This window comes from Phyllobates terribilis, unplaced genomic scaffold (genome assembly GCF_046119375.1).
Source record: "Phyllobates terribilis strain yellow unplaced genomic scaffold, ASM4611937v1 Scaffold_11__3_contigs__length_659146591, whole genome shotgun sequence".
NCBI lineage: Eukaryota > Metazoa > Chordata > Amphibia > Anura > Dendrobatidae > Phyllobates > Phyllobates terribilis.
This window is the reverse complement of record NW_027362771.1, coordinates 233,317,043-233,343,858: the sequence shown is the minus strand read 5'-3', so window position 1 is coordinate 233,343,858 and position 26,816 is coordinate 233,317,043. Positions and strand designations below refer to the sequence as shown.

Sequence of the window (26,816 nt, the reverse complement as noted above, 5' to 3'; positions counted from 1 at the left end):
ACACAAAAATAACCAAAACAAATTAAAAGGGTTTTTTTAGCATGCGGAACACTACACTAATTACAGAACTATTTGGTGTACTGAGCTTTATGCATTAATTAATAATTGTGGGATTACATTTTTAACTCCTTACCAACATATGAAATACTGGTATGTCATATGCCATCAACCTGACTTTGATGTGGGTATGCAAGCCGAGCCTGCATCTTTCCCGGCAGATGATGGCTGAATTATTCAGCCATCATCTGCCTCTAACAGCCGTAGGTAAAGCAGAGCTTTTAAATGTCACTCTCAATCTCTGACAGTGGCATATAACACATGCTGGCAGGAGAGCACGTCATTCCATGCACTCGTCGGGACATGATCGTGGGGCACTGTTGGGTTCCTATGACAGCCAAGGATTTTTTGAAGACCCCCGAGCCTCTCATTACAATATTACGATTAATAGCGTTACTAACCTACCTGGCGCCTGCACTTAGCCGAAAGCTGAGGGGTGAAAATTAACTTTATTCTCCCAGTTTCAATGCTGGTTCCAGTGTCAGTCAGGGCTGGGAGTGCGGTTACAGCAGCCACTCTCTATACTCAGAGCGGTGACTGAATCAGTGCCGGCACCACCCCTGTGACTGAAACTGGGACGCTGCCAGGGAGAATAAAGTTAATTTCCTCCTCTCAGCGTTTGGTTAAGTGCAGGTGCCGGGCAGTTTAGTAACACTATTAACCTGCAGATTAACCCCATATCTGCAGGTTCATAGTATTTTTTTCAGTTTTTTTCCCTCTAAACAGCATTTTTTTCAATGAACATTCCCAAATATATTTTTTAGAGACCAATTCACTTTTTAAGTAATTTTGAGCGGCCTGTGATATGTTAGAAAACTGACAAATTGCCATTTTAAAAATTGTACCCTCCAAGTATTTAAATCTATCTTTAGGAAGTTTGTTATTAGTAATGAGCGAACCTGTTCGGTGATACTCGGATATCATTTGAGTATCTGGGTGCTTGGGCATGCTCGGCACTCGCCAAGCATTGGCTGGTGCTCGGATTTAATGCTAATATCTCCGCCCTGCATGTTTAGGACCTGTTACATAGCCAATAAACATGCAAGGATTGCCTGCCAGTCACTGTAATGCCATTGCCATCTTGGTAGTGGCATTACTGTGATTGGCTGGTCGCATTACCTCATCACAGGTTATAAAACCATCGGCGGCGCCACGCTCGGCACACTGACGCCATTACACAGCTAAGGGACAGTTGTGATTGGAGGGAGAGAGTAGTTGTCCAGGCCCATGTGTGCACACTATAGTAGATCGCTCACTCAGCTGCATATGGAGGTAGACACAGGTATGCTGTCTCTTTAAACTTCTGGTTGACTTATTAAAATGCAGCATAAACCAACACTGAGTCCATAAAAGAAAACACAGCCTTTGTGTAAAAAAGGGAAAACAAAGAAAAATGGTAACACAAAAGCGCAGTCTTTGTGGTAGCAGGGATCTGCCTGGTCAGAGATCAGCAACTCGTGGTTCAGGATAGCTCCACACAAACAGACATGACTGTGGCCCCTCACCGGGCTGGTAGTCCACACTGCAGGCGTTGCATAGTATCAAAAGCTCCTCCTATTGCTGCAGTCCATCTGCTCAGAGGACATAGGACAATGGGCGGCTATGTGTCCAGGCCCGCGGCATCTCCAGCGGATCATGTCTTTCCCAGTGGCCTTTGGTAAGCCCTCAGAAACCCCTTGGGACCTTGGACATCTCCCAGTTGTGGCTCTACCATCCCTTTTTTGGGAGTCAGGCTCCCTCTGAGTACCCCAGTATGGGGATGCAGCACCACTTGACTTCCTTTGGGATCTCTCAACCACCTGATATGTTTCTACGAGGTCGACCGGGTCACCCTGTGCAACCCAGGTCTGCACTGGCCTGGGAAGGAAGTGCACAAATCTGTCCATGACAACCTGCTTGACCATTTGAACTCCGTGGAGGACTCTGGCTGCAGTCACTTCTGTACAAGATGCAGAAGGTTGAACATTTGGAAGCACAGTGGTTTATCACCGCAATATGCCCAGTGGTGGACCCTTTGGGCTCTGACTGACATAGTTACTCCAGCACGTGCCAGTATCTCAGTTTTTAGCTTAGAATACTCCTGTGCATCCTGTAAGGCCAGATCATAATAAGCCTATTAGGGCTCACCAGTCAGATAGGGCACCAGCACCTCTGCCCAGTGCTCCGGCGGTAGCTTCTCCCGCTCTGCCACCTTCTCAAACACAGTCAAGAAAGCTTCCGCATCATCGCCCGGGGTCATTTTTTGCATAGCTCGTCTTACTGCTTTCCGGACATATGAGTTTTCACCTGGAGTTGGGGGAGGGGCTGTCGGCCTCCCACAAACCACCTCTGCAAGCAATTACATCTGCTGCTGCTGTCGGAGCTGGTCTTGTTGGTGCTGCTGCTGTTTGTGGATCTTTTGCAATAGTAGCTTGCTTATCTCCTGCTGGGCTAGCACAAGATGCTTGACCAGGTCCTCCATACTGTCTGTCTTCGTTTCCTGGCTTATGGCTGCCTTTACCCAGAACATGTGGTTTGTCCTCAGCCATTACATGTGCCTCCTGGGAATCTTGCCCTCACTTCTACCGCCACCTGTGGTAGATCACTCACTCAGCTGCACATGGATGTAGACACAGGTACGCTGTCTCTTTAAACTTCTGGTTGGCTTATTAAAATGCAGCATAAACCAACACTGAGTCCATAAATGAAAACATGGGTCTTTGAGCAAAACAGGAAAAACAAAGCAAAATGGTAACACAAAAGCACAGTTTTTGTGGTAGCAGGGATCTGCATGCTCAGAGTTCAGCAATTTCACGTGGTTCAGGATAGCTCCACACAAACAGATCTGGAGTTACTCTCTCCAGACCTACTGAACACTGAATGCCTCAGCAGGCTGAGTATTTAAACTCCAGACCACACCCTGGGGTGGAGATATGGTGAACGACCTCCCACTCGCTCTATAGTCGTTCACTCAAACTGGCCCATTTAAACATGGCTGATTAACCCTCTCAGCACATACCATGCAGGAGAAGACTTTCAGTTTCACATCACTGAAGCTAATAGCCTCATTGAAACATATCTCCCCTCTGACGCTCTGCCAGTGACTTTGTCACAACAGTTTCATGAATCAGAATCCACTAGTGGTGATACTGTTGCTGACCCATAATATTAAAAGTCCTTCTTCGTAAACAACCTAGAATTTACAAAACTAAAACTAGCAATCTAGGACCAGGAGGCATAGGTCCAAGTGGAGGAAGAGGTGAACGTGGCGGTATGGGTGGAGGAGGCAAGGGAGGAGTAATCCAACACTATTATTATTTTTTTCTCTAATATGCATATATTTTTGTACTTCTTTTTCTTTTTTTGTGTTTTTTTTCTTTTTCTTTTCATGGAACTGACTTAAAACAACCTAGATTTACCAAACTAACCATCTAGAACCACAAGACGTAGGTCCAATTGGAGGAAGAGGTGGAATGGGTGGAAGAGGCAAGGGAGGAGTAATCCAACACTGTTTTTTTCTAGGAAACTGACTGAAAACAACATAGAATAAACCCAAAATAAACTAACAAGGTACAATCAGGGGCAGAGGTGCAACTGGAGGATGAGGTGGAGGTGGAAGAGGTAGTCAACACAGCTTTTTGAGTCTTTATTTGGGGAAGAGGCACTCGAATGAAAAAAATGGAAAATAGAGTTGAAGACTGGCTGGGTTTGGCTGGTATAGTTGTCTAGTCATTCAAAGGTATGGACAAGTCCTGTGGGATTCACGTCTGGTTCATTTTAAGTAATGTTAGCTTTGGATGTGGACAGGTGGATGTGCCTGTCTGTGATGACACCTCCTGCTGTGCTAAACACACTTTCCAACAGTACAGGCCAGCACCTCTAAGGCATGAAGGGTAAGCCTTATGTCCAATTTGGAGACCCAGAAGCTAAATGGGGCAGACCCATCAGTTACTATGTGGATACGTGTGGACACTTACTCTTCCACCATGTTGTTGTAATGCTGCCTCCTGCTAATGACGCGCCCCTGGGCCTGCTGTGTCGTGCAGCGTCTCGCGCACGGGGGCTTACCCGGAACCGGATCAGATGAGGGTTGTAGTCTCCGAGTGGCGGGGACCCGGTCCGTGCCCAGGGAGTCAAACTCAGTGTGTGGCAGTCTTGATAGGTGTTATTTGAGTGTCGACTACGCCACCCGTTGATTTGCAGCGAAGGAGCTGCCGCTGCAGGGCAGACCGCTGAGGCCGATGTAGAATTGTGCAGCGTGATAGTATAACCCCCAACTGGAGGGGTATGGCCTCAGGGCAGCCGACGTGGAGGATGGGGGTAGCAGGAACCACTCAGAGACGGTGCGGTGTAATTCAGGGTCTTTACTGGTAACAACGATAGACCCTCCCGGAGTACTTGCTAGCGAACGGGGCCTGGTCAGTCCTTGAGCAGATGGGATCTCCCCTGGCCAGGCGGAGTTGTAGGCCTCCCAAACTGACTGTACTCTTCTGGCTACCTTGCTAGAAGCGGATATAAGTAGCCCACGTCCCTGAGTGTGCCGTGTGGTGCTCACCCGTATGGCCGGTGACTCGGGGCCTTCTAATGGCTTCCGCTCCACGATGGCGGTGCTGGTCCCACGCGTGTGACCTTGCCTTCGGGTTTCTGGGCCTGAGGACCTGAAATCCCCTGCCGGTCGGCTTCTGCTGCTGGGTAAGAGTTAGTCCCCACAGCCTCGGACGCCGGGTCCGGTAAGAAAGCTTCTCAGTCAGGGCGAGCTCTGCAGCTGCCAGCCCCTGACTCGTAGTAGTATTGCTCCCACTGAGCTTCTGCTGTTTCTTCCTATGACTGTTTCTCGTCTCTACTCTCCTTGACTCCTAACCCTGCCTCAGCCCCGGGTTTATATAGGGGAAGTTCTTCCCCTCCCAAGACTGGGCAGGAGGTGTGGCATGCACAGGATCCCTGACCAAAGGACCTCCCACCTGCTCTCAGACATAACATTACATTAAAGTGGAAACCAGACCCCTGGGGTGCCACACTAATACATACCGTATCAGATAGTGTTGCCAGATGTTGTGGCATGCTGAGAAAAATTTGCCATATTTCAGCTATGTTAATCTCTGCGTTGGAGACCTTCTCCTCCGCCTCTGCCTTGTTCTTCCACTGAGCCCCCACTGTCAGGTGGTAAAACAATCACTAGTTTCTCTACCAGCATGTTTTTGTAGTCATGCATTTTGTGATCACGCTCCAGTGACCAAAGTAATGATGATCCTTTTAACGGTGACCCAGCAAGGTGGCCACCCACTAATCAGCACTGGTAAAAATACAGGCACAGCAGCATGTTTTGGCTCTTGTGTGCCAGGCTGCCCAGAGGCAACGACATGCCCCTCTCTTACTGGAGAGATTTCTTGTGGACTTGAAGAAGGGGGAAGTAAATGGCGGGGTACTGTAGTCCTTGTGCAATTTTCATCCTCTTCTCCCCTGACTCACTCATCGCCCCGGCCTCAGCAGGTGTCTTCCTCCTGCTACTGCGGTCTCCCAGGGTCTGTGCACATCTGGCAGATCCCCAGGCACTGTGCTTAAGAAGCACGTGCATGCACCCCCGGTCTCTTAAAGACACAGTGCACACTATACTAAAGTGTCCCCAGCCTCTCGCTGGGAGACACTTATTACTGAAGGCACCTCCACCTGTTGGGAGGTGCTTGAGCAGTGTGTTCTTTCTGTTTGTCTGCATGCTTGTTAGCTGTCAGGTCCCCTATTCCTGTATAGCTGCCTCTATCCACCTGTTTGTGCCAGCGTCTGCCGTGCCTTTCTGTATACCAGCAGTGTCTGCCAGCACCTGCCGTACCTTCTTGTATTCCAGCCGTACCCGCTGTGCCTTCCTGTGTACCAGCTGTGTCTACCTGCACCTGCCTTGCTTTCTAGTATACCAGCTGTGCCTGCCCGTATCTGTCGTGTCCACCTGTATGCCAGCTGGGCCTGCCCGAATCTTTCATGTCCACATGTACACCAGCCGTGCCTGCCAGTACCTGCTGTGTCCACCTGTTTTCCAGAAGAGTCTGCCAGCCAGTACCTCTCCAGCGCCTACCTGTGCCTGCTATGCCATCCATTCCTGGCCGTTCCAGCTTCCTACCCCATTGGGGGTTAGCTGCCGTGTGTCTAAGGTGTATTCTGGAGAAGCACCTGGCGTCCATCAGAGCTAAGTCTTACCACAACATGAAGGGCTCTAGTGAAGAGTCAGGTATTTGCCTAGTCACACCCCTCCAGTCTCCTTTTGGCCCACGGCACAGTGGTTCTACTACCATGTGCGTTACAAGTAGAAAATTAGATTTAAGTTCTTGGAAAACTTGAATAGCAGAATCTGACCAGTTCCAGCAGCTAGCGACCTTCCGAGTTACTACTTGAGTAGTTTTTAATGAACTGTCAATAATAATTTAAAACAGCTGTTAAATCTTTAGAATGCTTTGAGACCATCAGGTTGTAGCCAATCCAAAATAGCGGAAACTTTTTCTGAATCAATCCGTAGACCTCCAGGTAAGATGATGTGACGCGCCCCCTGGGCCTGTGCTGTGCAGGGGGATACCCGGAGCCGGATCGCTGGGGGTTGTAGTCACCGTGTGGCGGTGACCCAGTCCGTGCCCAGGGCGGTCAAACCAGTGGCAGTCTATTGGTATTGTAATTGTCCGACTACGCCACCCGTGGATTGCGGTCAGTGGGGACCGCCGCTGCGCTGCAGACCGCTGAGGCTGATGTAATTTGCGCAGCCGAGTATGGGAGAAGTATTGCCTCAGGGCAGCTAATGTGGATGATGGGAGTGATGGTGTGAGCGTCCCGGTAGTAATGGTGCTGGTGCGGCGATGAAACACAGAGATGTGTGGTGCAGTTCAGGGTCTTTACTGGTGGTATAAAGCAGACCCTCCCGGGAGTACTGGTTAGCAGTTGGGGCCTGGTCAGTCTGTGAGCAAGCAGGATCTCCCCTGGCCAGGTGGAGTTGTAGGCCTCCCCGACTATCTGCACTCTTTCCTGGCTACCTTGCTCTATGCGGGTAGAAGTAGCCCACGTCCCTGAGTATACCGTGTGGTGCTCACCCGTATGGCCGGTGACTTGGGGCCTTCCGTTAGCCTCCACTTCAAGATGGCGGTGCTGGTCCCTTGCTTGTGACCGTGCCTTCGGGTTTCTAAGGCCAGAGGACATGGAATCCCCTGCCGGTTGGATTCTGATGCTGGACCTGGATGTCCCCACAGCCTCGGACTCCGTGTCCGGGTTAGTGTCTTCAGCCAAGGCGAGCTATCTAGCTTCCAGCCTCTGGCACTCGCTCCTGCTCCTACAGAGCTCCTGTTGTCACTTTCCCTGTGTCTGCTGTCCTCCAGACCTGACTGCGTCTCTGTCTGGGACTTCACTCTCTAATCCCGCGCCAGACCCAGTTTATAAGGGCAGATTACTCCCCTCCCAGGTCTGGGTGGGCCGTGTTGCATGCTTAGGGCTCCTGACCAGAGAAACCTCCCACTTGCTTTCAGACATAATATTTCTATTACTGTGGCAACCAGAGCCCTGGGGTGCCACATTCCCCCCTAGTAAATTTTAGTACTCCGGGACTAAACACATTTTTAAAGAAACATAAATGCAGGGTATAACAATAATACAAGAACATATTTACAAGAAGCTTTAGTTCTTTAAAGGTCACGGCGTGTCCGCAACCGGGTGTCCATATCACCCAAGGTGAAGTTTTAAGCGAAGTAGGGGACCTGTCCAAAGCAAACCCCTTGCGTTGGCCCTGGGCGTGGCGGCAAGGCTGGAGCTAGCAACTTTGGGCTGCAGGGAGGCCACGCCAGACAGGTTTTCTTTTCCGCGGCGGTCTTCGCAAGAGGCACAATGTGCAACTATCTACAAGAATTGTTCCGGTTATCCAGCGTCCATAACCTGTTAGTCCAAATAAATCTGCAGGGTAACTGAGAAACATAGTTAGTAACAGGCAACAAACATAAACCATAAACATTTTCAAGAAACAGGTAAATTTACAGTGCATTACTTTATATTTTCCAGCGAGCGGGCATCTGACCTCTAGTGACTCTAGTGGACCTACGGAGCTCACTAACTGGTCCTGCACTACAGGGTGTAGGAGGTGTTATGGGTAAGCTGGGCAGCTGTCTGCGCACTCTTTGGCTCACTAGGGGCACGGCAGGCTCACTACTAGCAGAGGGTTGATTCTCCTGTGCTGCTGGTGTGGACTCTTCTTCCTCTTGGGCCGGCTGCTCTTCCAGCTCTACCTGGTCTTCTGTAGGCACTTGAGGGGCTGGCTGGAGAAAGGTGAGGACGGGCACCACGATAGCGTTGTTTACTTGTGTCCAGGACCGGGGAAAGTCTCCGAGTACGGTGCTGATCATTTCCACCTTTTCCTCTACGGGTTGAGGGTCTTCCTGATCTTCATCCGTGCTTTGCAACTTCTCGGGGCACTTTTTCAGGTGGTCTCTGGAGACAGTGGCTGTGGTCTCTCCTCCATCCTTGCTGATGACGTACACCTTTGGATTATTGTGGCTTGAGGGCAGTACGGTGTACGGGTCCTTTTCCCACTGGTCGTCCAACTTATGGAGCCGCCTTTTTCTTTTTAAGACCTGCTCTCCAGGTACCAGGGGAACAGCGGGAGCATGTTGGTTATAAGTCCTCTCCTGCCTTTCTCTTGATTGACAGAGACTTCGCTCGACGCTCTCCTGTACTTTCCGGTACTGTTGCTGCCGTTCTGTATCCCAGTCTGCTTCTGGTGAGGTGTCCTCGGGTATCAGGACTCCCATATCCAGGTCAACAGGCAGCTTACCAGGTCTTGCTCGCATTAGGTAAGCCGGGGTACAGTTGGTGGAACCTACCGGGATGTGTTTATACAGGTCCACCAGATCGGGCAGTTTCTCAGGCCACAGACTGCGTTCATCTTCTCGCAGAGTCCATTGGTTTGGGGGTGATAGGGCGTTGTTCTTATCTTCTTGCAGCCATACAGGTTGCAGAACTCCTGGAAGACCTCCGCTTCGAAGGCTGGTCCTTGGTCCGTCAGCACTTGGTCCCGGTACCCGTGTGGGCAGCAGAAGTGCAGCTGGAAGGCTCTGGCTGCTGTCTGAGCCGTCAGATCTTTGACAGGGATCACCACCAGGAACCGGGAGTAGTGATCCACGATGGTTAGGGCGTAGACATACCCGCTTCTGCTTGGAGCCAGTTTAACATGGTCCAGAGCGACCAGTTCCAGCGGCTGCCTGGTGATGATGGGCTGCAGGGGAGTCCTCTGGCTGGCACGGTCCCTTCTTCTTAGATTGCACGGGCCACAGTCTCTACACCACCTCTCAATGGCTCCTCTCATGCCTATCCAGTAGAACCGTTCACGCAGCAGGAACTCCAGCTTCTTCCATCCGAAGTGCCCTGCCCCATTGTGGTAGGCCTCCAGCACCATAGCTGCGTCCCGTCTCGGTACCACCACCTGCCAGATCAGTTCATGTGTCCGGGAATTGACCATTCTGCGGCACAACTTCTCCTTATAGAGAAACAGTCTGCTCTTTTCCGTCCACAGTTGCTTGGTCTCTTCCGGAGCATCTGGGTCCAGGCGGGCGTCAGCCTGGGTCAGCATTTCCTTCACCAGAAGGACTGCGGGGTCACTGTCTTGCGTCTCCGCCCAGTTGTAGTGGGGTAAGGGGTTGAACATAGCGGATCGCTGGCCCCTCACACGGTGGGAATACTGGGTAATCCCATGACGGTGAAACGCAAGGAGTTCCATCTCTTCCAATTCTTCTGGATCCTCCCCTTCGTCGGGTAGGTTCGGCATCCTGGACAGAGCGTCCGCGTTGGTATTGGAGCTTCCTGCCCGGTACTTGATCGTGAACTCAAAATTGGACAGGCGGGCCATCCATCTCTGCTCCAGGGCACCCAGTCTTGCAGTGTCCAAGTGTGTCAACGGGTTGTTGTCCGTGTACACGGTGAACCTGGAAGAGGCAAGGTAATGCTTGAAACGTTCGGTTACTGCCCACACCACTGCCAGGAACTCTAGCTTGAACGAGCTGTAATTCTCAGGGTTTCTTTCCGTGGGTCGCAGTTTTCGGCTGGCGTAAGCAATTACCCGTTCTCTCCCCTGCTGGATCTGGGACAGTTCAGCTCCTAGCCCAATGTTGCTTGCGTCCGTATGGAGGATAAAGGGCTGGCTGTAATCAGGGTACGCCAGGATTTCATCCCCCGTGAGGGCCATCTTCAGCTGGCGGAAGGACTCCTCTTCCAGCTTTTCCCATTTGAAGGGTGGCTTCTGGTTTTTGGCCTTCCTGGACTGGCCTATCAGGAGGTCCTGCATAGGAGCTGCCTTCTTGGTAAAACCGGGAATGAATCTTCGGTAGTAGCCTACCAACCCGAGGAACTGCCGCACTTCCTTTATGCTGGATGGTCTTGGCCAGTCCTTAATCACGGTGATCTTGTCAGGGTCAGGGGCCACTCCGTCAGCACTCACCACGTGTCCCAGGTACTGTACCTTTGGCTTCAGTAGATGACACTTTGAGGGTTTTACCATTAGGCCATAGTTTGCCAGGGCTTCAAACACTTCTGCCAGGTGTTCCAGATGATCCTCATAGGTCTTGGAATAGACGATGACGTCGTCCAGGTATAGTAGGACCGTCTCGAAGTTCCGGTGTCCCAGACAGCATTCCATCAACCGTTGGAAGGTTCCTGGTGCGTTGCAGAGTCCGAACGGCATACAGTTAAATTCGCTAAGTCCCATCGGGGTGGTGAATGCGGTCTTCTCCCGGTCCGCCTCTGCTACAGGAACCTGCCAGTACCCGCTAGTGAGATCCAAAGTAGAGAAGAAGTTAGCAGATTTTAATGCAGCTAAGGACTCTTCTATCCTTGGTAACGGGTACGCATCTTTGTGTGTGATACGGTTGACCTTCCTGTAGTCTACACACATTCTCATGGTGTTGCCTTTCTTTTTCACTAAGACTAGTGGAGCTGCCCAGGGGCTACAGCTGTCCCTAATTACCCCAGCCTCCTTCATGTCTTTTAGCATCTCATTGGCGTGTTGATAGTGTGCAGGGGGTACGGGTCGGTATCTCTCATTTATGGGAGGATGGTCTCCCATGGGGATGTGATGTTCTACCCCCTTTACTCGTGCGAAGTCTAGCGGGTGTTTGCTAAACACTCTCTCGTTCTCTTGAACCACCCGATAGACTCCCTGTTTTCGGTGTGAGGGAGTGGAGTCAGTGCCCAAAAGCAGTTGCTGACACCAGTCCTCCAGTGGTTTCTTAGAGCCGTTACCTTCCTCTGGTTGAGATGGAGGCAAGGGTTCCACGGCCTGTACAGAGTTCTGGTTGATGGTGAACAATTTGGCTAGCGTGGCATACCGGGGCAGGTATACTTCTCTCTCCCCGATATTGATGATGCGGACGGGCACCCTCCCATGACGTACATCGACCACCCCCCGTGCTGTCAAAATGGTGGGCCTACTGTCTGAGTAGACGGGTTCTACCATTGCTTGGTAGTCTCTACCTCTTAGACCAATAGCTGCCCGGCACCAAATCATCATCTCACTTTTTGGGGGCATGGCAATAGGGAACGGGTCACACATTCTCACGCTACCTATCTCACCACCGGATAGTTCCACTTGTTGCCGCTTCATCAGTGCCCGGATCTCTTTTTGGAGCACACGCTGCTGGCTGGAACTGGCGTTCTTGGCAACCTGCTGCAAAATAAGAATCACCTCTGCAAGACAGTTTTCAATTACGTTAGTATCTAGGGTTATTTTTGGGTGACTCTCGCGACGGTCAATGTCCACAATGATAAGTCCTTGTGCCGGCAGTTCAACTTTACCGACCTTGATGGTCACTTCCTTAAATCCTATCTGTGGCACGGGCTGACCATTGCTGGCGATAATGCTCAGGTCGTCATCTGGGTAGAGGGTTATGTCCGAGTCATTCCAGTACCGCTTGAAGAGCACATACGGGATGGTGGTGACCTGTGACCCGGTGTCTAGTAGGGCACTCATAGGAATGCCATCCAGTACCACAGGCAAGACCGGACGTCCCCCTACGTATTTGTCGCACCAGTTTGATGGGCCTGATGATCTTAAGCCTGGGGGTTGGCCCTCTACCCCAGGTTGTGCCTGTTTAAATGACAGTACCTTGCCATATGTCCGGGTTGATTGCAGCGACGGCAGATGGGTCGTCCGTCCTCGTTGTATCTGTCGCTGGGTCTTCCTCTGGCCGGTGGGGTCCTCTTCAGTCGGAGCCACGGGAAGTCCTCCGGTCCGGATGCCAGCTGGATCTTTCCTGGAGAAGAGACCTGTAAAGACTGCACAGTTCTGGTTAGCGCGGCAACGCTCTTTGTCAGCTCTTGGACCTGATGGTGCAGGTCTGTAGCCGGGTTATTGTTCAAAGCCTGCGCATCAGCTCCCACAGGCCCTGCAGACAAGGGCGCCGCGTCCTGGTGATAAGTGATAGCAGGGCGCCTGTGGGTCACAGCGCCACCTGGTGACGGTTCTCGGATCACCCGGATGGCTCTGTCCTTGAACTGTGCAAAGTCCAGGTCAGGGTCCTGTAAGGCCATTGCCCGCAACTGGGTTCGGTGGGCATTGCACAGTAGACCCTCAATAAATTGTTCGGTCAACAGCTTGTCTTCATTTCCCACGCTGTCAGGGTCTGCCTGCTTAATGGCTCTCAGGGCCTCTTGTAAGTTTAGCGCATAGTCCCTTATACTTTCATGTGCCCGTTGTTTGCACCCGTAAAATCTTAGTTTTATCTCGGCTGAGGTTCGGGTATCAAATGTGTCTTTCAGCCGGGCTAGTATCTCTCTGACAATCCTCTTCTTCCCAGGTGACCAGGACTTTACCTCCCTTTGGGCTGCCCCGATTAATTGGGCCACCAGGATGCTCACTTTTTGCTCTTCTGTGAGGGGGTATACCTGGAAGAGCCTATCCAGTCTTTCCCTAAAGTCACTCAGGGTATGTGACTCCCCTGAGTACTGGGGTAGCCAGGTTGCCCCCGGGATATAGGGCATGGTGAAGGGCATGACCGCAGAAGCGGTTGCGCTGGCAGTGGCTGTGGCAGTGGAGCTCGCCTCGGTGTCCGACATCCTTCTTCCCCCCTAGTGGACCGTGGCCTACCTTGCGATGCTCTTCTTCCGTAGGCCGCGGCTCCGCAATCAATCGTCGGGGTAGAGGACCTGGCGTCGCGCTCCGATGATGTCAGCGTCGCTCTTCCTCCCTTCCAGGACCTTACGCAGCGTCGGAGCGTGGGGCGGAGCGTGGGGCGGAGCTTCGGATCTCGCGCGCTTTCGGCGTCCACGCCCCTCTTCTTCCCGCGCGGCGTCCCGAAGATGGCGTCCGAAGGCGGGAAGCAGCTGCGGATGGCGGGAAGACGGCAGAAGATGGCGGGAAACGGTCCAAGATGGCGTCCGGTGGCGGGAAACGGCTCCGGACGGCGGGAAACTTCACCACAGGTAAGTATAAAAGTTTTCAGGCATGCAGTACCCGGTGGTTGTGGGCACGAAATCCTGCCGACTACGCCAAAGTTGACGTGCCCCCTGGGCCTGTGCTGTGCAGGGGGATACCCGGAGCCGGATCGCTGGGGGTTGTAGTCTCCGTGTGGCGGTGACCCGGTCCATGCCCAGGGCGGTCAAACCAGTGGCAGTCTATTGGTGTTGTAATTGTCCGACTACGCCACCCGTGGATTGCGGTCAGTGGGGACCGCCGCTGCGCTGCAGACCGCTGAGGCTGATGTAATTTGCGCAGCCGAGTATGGAATAACTCCCCACGGGAGAAGTATTGCCTCAGGGCAGCTAATGTGGATGATGGGAGTGATGGTGTGAGCGTCCCGGTAGTAATTGTGCTGGTGCTGCGATGAAACACAGAGACGTGTGGTGCAGTTCAGGGTCTTTACTGGTGGTATAAAGCAGACCCTCCCGGGAGTACTGGTTAGCAGTTGGGGCCTGGTCAGTCTGTGAGCAAGCAGGATCTCCCCTGGCCAGGTGCAGTTGTAGGCCTCCCCGACTATCTGCACTTTTTCCTGGCTACCTTGCTCTATGCGCGTAGAAGTAGCCCACGTCCCTGAGTATACCGTGTGGTGCTCACCCGTATGGCCAGTGACTTGGGGCCTTCCGTTAGCCTCCGCTTCAAGATGGCGGTGCTGGTCCCTGGCTTGTGACAGTGCCTTCGGGTTTCTAAGGCCAGAGGACATGGAATCCCCTGCCGGTTGGATTCTGATGCTGGACCTGGATGTCCCCACAGCCTCGGACTCCGTGTCCGGGTTAGTGTCTTCAGCCAAGGCGAGCTATCTAGCTTCCAGCCTCTGGCACTCGCTCCTGCTCCTACAGAGCTCCTGTTGTCACTTTCCCTGTGTCTGCTGTCCTCCAGACCTGACTGCGTCTCTGTCTGGGACTTCACTCTCTAATCCCGTCCCAGACCCAGTTTATAAGGGCAGATTCCTCCCTTCCCAGGTCTGGGTGGGCCGTGTTGCATGTTTAGAGCTCCTGACCAGAGAAACCTCCCACTTGCTTTCAGACATAATATTTCTATTACTGTGGCAACCAGAGCCCTGGGGTGCCACAGATGTATCCAAGGAATGGCTGAACATTAATCTTTTCCGACCAATTTACATGGGACCACTCTGGGAGGATATTTTGAAGACCCTCTAGAAAGTGAAACACCAGAATCTTCATCTTTTTCCCTTGATTTCTCTTTAAAACATAAATTCACTCAGCTGGACAGAGAAATCAAATCATCAAGAGAAAAAAGCAAATTTCTACCATCAAGTTAGTCTTTGATCCTCCTGCATAGGCCGGCATAGAAGATAGCCAGGAGAGAGTCATTGTTCCAAGCCAATCCAGCAGACACAGTACGGAACTGAATGGCAAAATGTCCGGTAGAGCCAAAGTATGGAATCAGCAGCTGAGTGGATACGACCTAGTTCATCAAACACTCTATAGCAGTGTTTCTCAACTCCTGTCCTCAAGACCCACCAACAGATCATGTTTTCAGGATTTCCATTCGCATTGCACAAGTGATGGAATTATCACCTGAAAACATGACCTGTTGGTGGGTCTTGAGGACAGGAGTTGAGAAACACTGCTCTATAGTGTCAGGAATGTTGGCAGTCAGGAATGTTGGTAGGAAACGCATCATAGGATTGTCCCGCTTACACGATGGTGCTGTCCACTTATCTCCTAACAACAAAGAAAAAATGTATCTCACTATTGACTAGTCAGAAAAAATTTGCTGGGGACAAAGCCAGTGTATGGTGCATTAATTCACAAAGCATCGACAGTTCTTAGGGTCTCTATCAAACCAGGCAGGGGTGGGTGAATGTGGAGATGCTCCTAAAGCAGTGTCCCAGGTGATAATTAGGCTATGACAAGTATTGAGGAGCTGGGGTATAACTGCAGGCAGTGCATCCATGCGGGCTCAGAGCTCTTGAAAAACCAGGACAAGCTACTGTTGGCTCATAGCAAGTTGCAAAACCAAATTCAAAATAGATGTGTACAAGCGCTCTCTTATAGACTTGTTAAGAGAGCTGCATACAGACACACTCTTTGCCATCATGTGTATATGTACAGAAATAAGAAAAAAAGGGTTATGTATGCGCTACAATTAACTAATATTGTTGGACACCTACCTTAATGTCTGTGTATCCAAGATCTGACGTGTCCTCCTTGAAAAATCGAAGGGGTAGGGAGAGGAGACAGTTCAACTTGTCCTGGATCCACCCAAGGTAGTAAATCAGCTGTCCTGGGTTTGTGCTTAATCCTCCAGATGCCGGCCGTACATGTCTTTTCTCACACTGGAATGTGTTGAACTGTTTCTTCTCCCTACCCCTAGGATTTTTCAAGGAGGACACGTCAGATCTTGGATACACAGACATAAAGGTAGGAGTTCAACAATATTAGTTAATTGTAGTCCATACATAACCCCTTTTTTTCTTATTCAAGTTGCAAAACCAGCATAAACAAATCCTCTGTATCTAACAGCAATGATGTTTTTGCTTTTGCAGCTTTGTGATTCATAGCCTGTGTGTTCAGTTAGGTTAAGGGCGCTTTCACATGTCAGTGTCTCCAGTATGTGTGCTGACAGTTTTCACACATACTGGAGACACTGACACATGTAGACCCATTCAAATGAATGGGTCTGCAGACATGTCAATGTGTTTCCACGGACCATGTGTCCGTGGGCAAAACACGTTGAACACGTTGACATATCCATTTTTACCCACTGCACAGGCTGCAAAACGTCCCCACTGATGACACATGGATGATATCTATGTGACACGTACTGGGGCTTGGGAATCAGGGGTACAGTTAGCTCTGTTCCCAAGTGCCAGGTCCTGAACGCTGTCATCATCATTGTCCCCTGCTTGCGCTGTGATCAGCGCTAGCAAGTGACAATGTTGAGAGTAGTATTCTGCTCCCGCTGTGTCCTGGTGTAAAAATAAGAATAGAATAAATAAATCCTTATAGTCACCTGTCCAAATATGTCCCCCACTGTAATCCACCTTACCGCTCACGCAGAGGAGCCAGGAAGAATGACCCACTGCAGCAAGTGGGCCCCAGAGCTGCGCTCAGTGAGTGACAGGACACCGCTCACTGCAGCGAGTGATTCTCCCCAGCACCTCGGAGTGAGTGATCAGATGGGTTACAGCGGGGAACACTTAGGACAGGTGAGTATAAGGATTTTTTTATTTTATTCTCATTTTTACACCAGGACACAGTGGGAGCAGACTACTACACTCAACATTGTCCCTTGTTAGTGCTGCTAGCAGCGCCGGCAGGGGACAATGATGATGGCAGCTTTCAGCACCCGGCGCCTGGGAACAGTGCTAACTGTACGCTGATTCCCAGGTGCCGGTACGTGTGATTCTGATGCGGCACACGGTTGCCACATGTGTGCCACACAGATAGACAAGGACATCTCCGGTACTGTTTTTCCCAGTACCGGAAATATCTGAAAGTGAGAAACCGGCCTAATTTTGTCAGGTAGATTCATAAAGTTGAAGTTCAGGGATGGACAGTAGGATACAGGGCTTTGGCACAGCAGGCTGTCAGGCACGTGGAACATAGAGGACTTGGACAACTGGCTATGATGGCTGGCAGATAAAAGCTGGAAGCCACAAAACTGGGAGACCATATGTAGGAAAATGGCAGGTCTGAAGCAGGCATGCAAATGTAGGTAATACGAACGGACTGCAATAACAGTTCAAGATGTTCTCAGCAGTCAATAGGTTTAATAGCAGCAGATGCAGGTAATGCAAACACAGCTCACAGAAAAGGACAAATTCAAAAAAACATCACAGAAAAGAAAACAGCCTTACCAACACCAGGTCAGATTACCAATGCACTAGCAGAATGCAGCCGACCCCCATGATAAAGGCGGGGGCAGCGCAGGTGCAAAATATTGATGCAGTTCATGGAGGGGGTAGCTGTGTAGTATTAAAAAGCACACAGATGAGGCTTGCATAGGACACCAGTCACACACATACCTGTGATGCACAGTGTCTGTCTTACAGCTATTGATGACGCCCATACTATTAGATCTGGCAGGCTGCCCAGCACTATATGAGTGCACCCCAAAAGATAGAGACCCCAATTCACCCAACTAACTCTAAAGGGCCTGGCTGCATCCTGCGAAATGGAAAATGTGCAATAAAAAGATTAAAAATAATGTATAAGATAAATACATTACATGAGGTAATGGTCAATATTTGCACCCACGTGCAATGCAGTGCAAACACACTTTAATAATAGTTCAAGATATTTGCAGCAGTCAATGAATTAAACTGCAGCAAATCCAGGTAATGCAAAACAACCTCTAATACCAGTTCAACCAACTAGTATTCTGTAGAGTCCACAGAATTCTGAAGAGAACCAAGGACTTTGATATAGTACAAACACAGGTTTGTTGGACACAGTTCTGGATTTATGCTTAGACCCAGGGGTGTGTCCAGGGACAGACAGAGACTGAAATTCAGCCCTAGCATTTGAAAGCACACAGTCCCCATGCTGTCCCTTCCCTTGAGCCACAGATGGACCTAGAGGAAATCAAGATGTATTACTACAAGAGTAGACCTATAGTTCTCATAATATCACTAAGATTTATTATTAATAATAAAACAATAACACTGCAATAATAATATTGCAATATAAACAGACAAATATCGCCAGACCATAACCAAATATTACCAGCATATAGAGTATTGACAATATGACCATACTGATCATTACAGGGATTGTCCAGGCTTGAGATTAAAGTCTATGTGATTGCAGACTTCTGACTACTCATCTGTCAGGATTCTCTGGTGCCATCACTGGGAGCGGGCCATCATGTGACTGCAAGTATGCGATTTCCATACTTCTGGCCATTTTCCGACTACACGTGCTCAGTTTGTATTGAGTGAGGTCGCGCACGTCTAGCTGGCATGTGACTGCGTGTATGCAAATGGCATTCTTTTGGTCACATGACCTTCTGCGCCAGAGAATCATCACAGCACGTGATGTATGCATTCTGAGGATTTAACAGTCTGCAGTCACATAGAGTGACTGCAGACTTTAACCTCAAGCTTGGGCAACCCCTTTAACCAAAACCACCGTACAAGGACTAAGTCACTGTACTGTGGCCATATAATGGTAATATCAGTTTTCCACCAGTGCTCTGCAGACCATACATGTGTATAATGTACAGGTTCTTACCAATAGACCAAAAAGAAAGAAAAAATGGTGTAACCATGAACCACCAATAAATATAAAAATTCATAGTTTATTGAAACAAATTATTTAAAAATAATAATCATTAGTACAAACATATGTCAGATAAGGAGGAAAAGGCAATGGAGAGCTACAATACAATCCAACATTATAACCGGCACTTGAATGTGCCGTACACCTACATGGACAGTCTCAACACAGCATGTAAAGTAAGAGGCAAGATAGCCACAAAAAACAAGCTCTCACATGACTCTGTTGGCTGAAATATGGAAAAATTATAGCTATCAAAATATGGCAATGCAAAAACTTGTTTTTACAATAAAAAGCATTTATTTGTGTGTGACAGCAGCAAAACATAAAAAAACTATATAAATCTGGTATCACTGTAATTGCACCGACCCAAACAATAAAAGTCGTCTAATCACTTATACCGCATGAGGAATGGAGTAAAAAATAAATAAAACCAATTCTTCACCCGCTGTTGATTTGTTCATTCTGCCTCCCAAAGATCCCAGTATTGCTCGGCTCACATTTATTCTGCACTCTACGCTAAGCTCTTATACCAGGGTTTCCATGTAGATCTCTGCAATACGTGATTCAGACGGAACCCCCGGAGAAAGATTCCCTATAATGAGGCAGATGGAGGTACTGGCCTGTGATCCGGTCACAGTTTTGTGCACTTCTGAAAAGAAGGACACTGCTGAGCAGAGGCCAGATGGAGTCCAGAGTAACTCTGCTGCCTCATTATAATGAATGGATCCCTCAGGGGTTTCATCTGAATCATATCACTCAGACATTTAGATGTAAACACCGATATAAGTGCTCAGTGTAGAACACAGGATAAACGTGATCCAAAATGTTATATAAAATATTCTCAATAAAAGCTTCAACTCAATTCACAAAAAAAAGCCTAGGGGGCTTTCACTTAACTGGTAGTACAAAGGCTCTGGAAAAGCACTATGGCTCCTCACCCCCCAAAAGAAATCTAGCGAATTATTCGCTCCCAAATCCAAACGCCCCCCTACCTTCTGAGCCCCATGGTGTGCCTAAACCACACTAGCATCCACATGTTTGGCATTTCTGTAGCTATGAAAGCCTGCCTAATTTATGGGTGTGCATCTCTAGAAGCACAAGCTGGGCGTAACGTACTGGCCACTACAACTGCAGTATGCAATTTTCACTCAGCAACATCCACTGCTGCTTGCTTCTGGAAAACACCCATGGAGTCAAAATCGTCACTACACCTGTAGATAAATTCCCAAAGGGGTATAATTCCCAGAATTTGGTCACTTGAGGGTGGATTCTGCTCTTCTAGCATGTAGGAGCTCTGTATATGGAGTCCGCAAACTATTCTAGGAAAATATGTGCTCCAGGAGTCAAAAAATGCTCCACCCCTCCCAACTCTCACCGTGTGGCTAAGCAGTACTGTACAGCCACATATGGGGTATTTCTACATTCAGCAGAATTTGTGGAACAAATATTGGTGCCATTTTTACCCATTTCCCAGTGTGAAAATGTAAATTCTGGGGCTAAAACTAAATTTTCACTGTCCAATGGTATAAAATGCTGTTACATACCTGTGGTTTCAATATGATCACTGCACCCCTAGATGAATTCTTTGAGAGGTGTAGTTTGTAAAATGAGGTCACTTAGGGGGGGTTGTGCTATACTGGCACCTCAGGGGCTTTCCCAGTGGGTCATGGCACCCTCAAACCAGTCCAGCAAATCTGAACTTAAATATAGTGATCCTTCCCTTCTGAGCCCTGCCATGCGCCCAAACAGTAGTATTCCCTCAAATGTGGGGTATAAGCGTGCTCAGGAAAAGTTGCACAACAAATTTGGGGGTCCATTTTTTCCTGTTACCCTTAGGAAAATAAAAAAATTGGGGTCTGGAGTAAAAATTTTGTGAAAAAAGTTAAATGTTCATTTTTTCCTCCCACATTCCATTAATTCCTGTGTAGCACCTGAAGAATTAATAAACGTCTTGAATGTGGTTTTGAGCTCCTTGAGGGGTGCAGTTTTTAGAATGGTGTCAGTTTTGAGCAATTTCTGTCATATAGCCCCCTCAAAGTCACTTTAAATGTGATGTGGTCCCTGAAAAAATGGTTTTGTAAATTTTATTGTAAAAATGAGAAATCGCTGGTCAACTTTTAACCCTTCTAACTTCCTAACAAAAAAGTTTCAAAGATTATGCTGATGTAAAGTAGACATGTGGGAAATGTTATTTATTAACTATTTTGTGACATAACTCTCTGATTTAAGGGCATAAAAATAAAAAAATTGAAAATTGCAAAATTTTCAACATTTTTGCCAAATTTCCGATTTTTTCACAAATAAACACAAGTCATATCGAGGAAATTATGCCACTATCATGAAGTACAATATGTTACGAGGAAACAGTCTAAGAATCAGTGGGATCCGTTGAAGAATTCCAGAATTATTACCTCATAAATAGTGTTGAGCGAGCACTAAAATGCTCGGGTGCTCGAAGCTCGGGCCGAGCTCACCGTGATACTTGGGTGCTCGACCCGAGCAACGAGCCCAATGTTAGTCTATGGGAGACCCGAGCATTTTTGCGGCGGCACCCCCGGCAGTCTGTAGAAAGCCTAAAAAGTGCCCAAAACGATAGTGACAGTGCTCAAATGACATGGGGGCAACATGGGGATCGCCCCTGGAAGCATTTATGACCCCCAGGTCACTGCTGTCAACAACGTGGTCAGAGGTATTAAGCCACTTTTACGGGCTCACAATAAAACGTTCAAAAACGAAACTGAAACTGCTTTCCTGTGAAATAAGTTAAGGAATTTCCTTTCCAGGGTAAAGACTTGTGTATAAGGTAAAATAAATAACCAAAAACAAAAATACTCCTCCACACCTTGGGCTATGTTCACAAGTAGCATTTTTCATGCGTTTTTGAACTTTTGTATTGCTTTCAACCGTGACAAATGCATTCACCGGGAAATGTCATTTTAACATTTTACAACCTTATCTGGCCATGTGCTGTGTGACACATGCATACAGTGCTGAAAAGACATGGGAACAGCATGGGGAAGACCCCTGGAAGCATCTCTGACTCCCAGGTCACTGCCTAAAAGTGTGCCCATCAGAAGTGATCCTTGCAGTATCAGAAGATGCAGACTTGCAACTATCCCCGTGCAAGTCCTTGTCCCAGGGCAGTGTTCAATTGTACCTCCCCCATTCCTTGCAATGCAAGTGCAAATATGTAGCCAACCACCCACCCGCAGGCTGCAATACCATACTGCTAGCTTTCACTTGAAATGGGGCCTTTTAGTTTGGAGGAGGCCAAAGCTGGCCACTACCTCATGGCTGCTTCGGCAGCGAGGTATCCATACTCAGTCCCCAGCCGCCCAGCGGCCGGGTGTCCACACTTGGTCCCCAGCCGCCACGGGGCGGCCGGGTGTCCATACTCGGTCCCCAGCTGCCTGGCAGCCGGGTGTCCACACTTGGTCCCCAGCCGCCAGGGGGCGGCCGGGTGTCCATAAACGGTACCCAACCGCCCTTATTTCTCCTGTCACCTTCCCCCACACTTTTCTTAGCCTGTCTTGCTTTAGGGCAGCATTGGACGAGCCCACCAGAGAACCAGACTCCTCCGGTGGGCCCTGGCTTCTCCATCAGGGGAGTTGAGAGTGCCAAGGTGAGGAGCATGATGATGATGATAGAAGTTAGCATCTGCTTTGTTTTCTTTTAATGCAAGCGTAAGTGTGCAGCCTGCCACCCACCCACCCCCAGGCTGCAATGCCATACTTCTAGCTTGCACTTGAAATAGGGTTTTTTAGTTTGGAGTAGGCCAAAGCTGGCCACTACCTCATGGCTGCTTTGGCAGCCTGGTATCCATACTCAGTCCCCAGCCGCCCGGCGGCCGGGTGTCCACACTCGGTCCCCAACCGCCCCTATTTCTCCTGTCACCTTCCCACACACTTTTCTTAGCCTGGCCTGCTTTAGGGCAGCATTGGACGAGCCCACCAGAGAACCAGACTCCTCCGGTGGGCCCTGGCTTCTCCATCAGGGGAGTTGAGAGTGTCAAGGTGAGGAGCATGATGATGATGATGATAGAAGTTAGCATCTGCTTTGTTTTCTTTTAATGCAAGCGTAAGTGTGCAGCCTGCCACCCACCCACACCCAGGCTGCAATGCCATACTGCTAGCTTGCACTTGACATGGGGCCTTTTAGTTTGGAGGAGGCTGAAGCTGGCCACTACCTCATGGCTGCTTTGGCAGCCTGGTATCCATACTCAGTCCCCAGCCGCCCGGCGGCCGGGTGTCCATAAACGGTCCCCAGCCGCCCGTATTTCTCCTGTCACCTTCCCACACACTTTTCTTAGCCTGGCCTGCTTTAGGGCAGCATTGGATGAGCCCACCAGAGAACCAGACTCCTCCAGAGGGCTCTGGCTTCTCCATCAGGGGAGTTGAGAGTGCGAAGGTGAGGAGCATGATGATGATAGAAGTTAGCATCTGGTTTGCTTTCTTTTAATGCAAGCGTAAGTGTGCAGCCTGCCACCCACCCACCCCCAGGCTGCAATGCCATACTGCTAGCTTGCACTTGAAATGGGGCCTTTAGTTTGGAGTAGGCCAAAGCTGGCCACTACCTCATGGCTGGTTCGGCGGCCTGGTTTCCACACTTGGTCCCCAGCCGCAAGGGGGCGGCCGAGTGTCCATACTCGATCCCCAGCCGCCCCGCGGCCGGGTGTCCACACACGGTCCCCAGCCACCTGGGGGGTGGCCGGGTGTCCATAAACGGTCCCCAGCCGCCCCTATTTCTCCTGTCACCTTCCCCCAAAATTTTCTTAGCCTGGCCTGCTTTAGGGCAGCATTGGACGAGCCCACCAGAGAACCAGACTCCTCCGGTGGGCCCTGGCTTCTCCTTCAGGGGAGTTGAGAGTGCTAAGGTAAGGAGCATGATGATGATGGTAGAAGTTAGCATCTGCTTTGTTTTCTTTTAATGCAAGCGTAAGTGTGCAGCCTGCCACCCACCCACCCCCAGGCAGCAATGTCATACTGCTAGCTTGCACTTGAAATGGGGCCTTTTAGTTTGGAGTAGGCTGAAGCTGGCCACTACCTCATGGCTGCTTTGGTGGCCTTGTATCCATACTCAGTCCCCAGCCGCCCGGCGGCCGGGTGTCCATAAACGGTCCCCAGCCGCCCCTATTTCTCCTGTCACCTTCCCACACACTTTTCTTAGCCTGGCCTGCTTTAGGGCAGCATTGGATGAGCCCACCAGAGAACCAGACTCCTCCAGAGGGCTCTGGCTTCTCCATCAGGGGAGTTGACAGTGCGAAGGTGAGGAGCATGATGATGATGATAGAAGTTAGCATCTGGTTTGCTTTCTTTTAATGCAAGCGTAAGTGTGCAGCCTGCCAACCACCCACCCCCAGGCTGCAATGCCATACTGCTAGCTTGCACTTGAAATGGGGCCTTTTAGTTTGGAGGAGGCCAAAGCTGGCCACTACCTCATGGCTGCTTCGGCGGCCTGGTATCCATACTCAGTCGCCAGCCGCCGGGCGGCTGGGTGTCCATAAACGGTCCCCAGCCACCCCTATTTCTCCTGTCACCTTCCCCCACACTTTTCTTAGCCTGGCCTGCTTTAGGGCAGCATTGGGCGAGCCTACCAGAGAACCAGACTCCTCCGGTGGGCCCTGGCTTCTCCATCAGGGGAGTTGAGAGTGCCCAGGTGAGGAGCACGATGATGATGATACAAGTTAGCATCTGCTTTGTTTTCTTGGAATGCAAGTGCATGTACAGTACAGACCAAAAGTTTGGACACACCTTCTCATTTAAAGATTTTTCTGTATTTTCATGACTATGAAAAATGTACATTCACACTGAAGGCATCAAAACTATGAATTAACACATGTGGAATTATATACTTAACAAAAAAGTGTGAACAACTGAAACTATGTCTTATATTCTAGGTTCTTCAAAGTAGCAACCTTTTGCTTTGTTGACTGCTTTGCACACTCTTGGCATTCTCTTGATGAGCTTCAAGAGGTAGTCACCGGAAATGGTCTTCCAACAATCTTGAAGGAGTTCCCAGAGATGCTTAGCACTTGTTGGCCCTTTTGCCTTCACTCTGCGGTCCAGCTCACCCCAAACCATCTCGATTGGGTTCAGGTCTGGTGACTGTGGAGGCCAGGTCATCTGGCGTAGCACACCATCACTCTCCTACTTGGTCAAATAGCCCTTACAGAGCCTGGAGGTGTGTTTGGGGTCATTGTCCTGTTGAAAAATAAATGATGATCGAACTAAACGCAAACCGGATGGAATAGCATGCCGCTGCAAGATGCTGTGGTAGCCATGCTGGTTCAGTATGCCTTCAATTTTGAATAAATCCCCAACAGTATCACCAGAAAAGCACCCCCACACCATCACACCTCCTCCTCCATGCTTCACGGTGGGAACCAGTCATGTACAGTCCATCCGTTCACCTTTCCTGCGTCGCACAAAGACACGGTGGATGGAAGCAAAGATCTCAAATTTGGACTCATCAGACCAAAGCACAGATTTACACTGGTCTAATGTCCATTTCTTGTGTTCTTTAGCCCAAACAAGTCTCTTCTGCTTGTTGCCTCTCCTTAGCAGTGGTTTCCTAGCAGCTATTTTACCATGAAGGCCTGCTGCACAAAGTCTCCTATTAACAGTTGTTGTAGAGATGTGTCTGCTGCTAGAACTCTGTGTGGTATTGACCTGGTCTCTAATCTGAGCTGCTGTTAACCTGCGATTTCTGAGGCTGGTGACTCGGATAAACTTATCCTCAGAAGCAGAGGTGACTCTTGGTCTTCCTTTCCTGGGGCGGTCCTCATGTGAGCCAGTTTCTTTGTAGCTCTTGATGGTTTTTGCAACTGCACTTGGGGACACTTTCAAAGTTTGCCCAATTTTTCTGACTGACTGACCTTCATTTCTTAAAGTAATGATGGCCACTCATTTTTCTTTACTTAGCTGCTTTTTTCTTGCCATAATACAAATTCTAACAGTCTATTCAGTAGGACTATCTGCTGTATATCCACCTGACTTCTGCACAACACAACTGATGGTCCCAACCCCATTTATAAGGCAAGAAATCCCACTTATTAAACCTGACAGGGCACACCTGTGAAGTGAAATCCATTTCCGGTGACTACCTCTTGAAGCTCATCAAGAGAATGCCAAGAGTGTGCAAAGCAGTCATCAAAGCAAAAGCTGGCTACTTTGAAGAACCTAGAATATGACATATTTTCAGTTGTTTCACACTTTTTTGTTAAGTATATAATTCCACATGTGTTACTTCATAGTTTTGATGCCTTCAGTGTGAATGTACAATTTTCAAAGTCATGAAAATACAGAAAAATCTTTAAATGAGAAGGTGTGTCCAAACTTTGGTCTGTACTGTATGTAATAGCGGCTAGTCCTGAGGTGGTCAGCGTTTTGGCGCATATCCTACCTCCTCCAAGGATTGCTGGATGTTTTCCTGCTATTATCCCAGTTCTATGACTCCCGCTGAAACAAATCTTCAAGTGATAAATGATGGATGAGGTGGTGGCAAAGGAGAAAGAGCAGGAGGAACATGGACCATTCAAATCAATATCAGGCCAGTCAACTACACATGTCTTGTAGGATATGTTTCTGTACCAAAAGGAGCGGTTCGGCTACACAGTTATAGGGCATACTGTGAGTGCAATGCCTACCAAAAATTTAGAGGCACTCCAATGCCCCTTGGAAGTGACATGGAGATCAGAGGGCCTTAACTAAACCATTTTTTCCATTTATAGCAACTGGGTCTCCAGTGCACTGTTGGCCTAAGCAGTGAATGGAAGGCTTTCCAAAAATTATGAGGAACTGCAATGCCCCTTGAAACAGCCGTGGATTACAGTGTACTAAAATCCCTCTACCCATTATTGGGGAGTGGGTCTCCCTTAGTCTTTGCCTATGCATTGAAAAGCAAAAGCTGACTAAAATTAGGAGGAAATGCAATGCCCGTTGGAAGAGTCATGGAGGTCGCAGTAGCTTAACAAGACAGTTTTAATACCCCTTGGAAAAGTGGTGGAGGTCACAGTAGCTTAATAAGACTGTTTGAATGCCCCTTGGAAAAGTGGTGGAGGTCACAGTAGC

The 26,816-nt window shown here is 49.3% G+C and overlaps 1 protein-coding gene across 6 annotated transcripts in view; it reads left to right on the top strand.

The window, feature by feature from the left end:
- Positions 1–26,816, top strand: part of SLC23A1 (solute carrier family 23 member 1) — a 457,722-nt gene that overhangs the window by 89,440 nt on the left and 341,466 nt on the right. The window contains exon 2 of one of the 6 annotated variants that reach the window (XM_073652113.1): positions 15,839–15,885. The exons of the other annotated variants lie outside the window; for them this stretch is intronic. The gene's annotated coding sequence lies outside the window, so the exon portion shown is untranslated. The remainder of the gene's footprint in view (positions 1–15,838; positions 15,886–26,816) is intronic. 6 annotated transcript variants of the gene reach the window in all.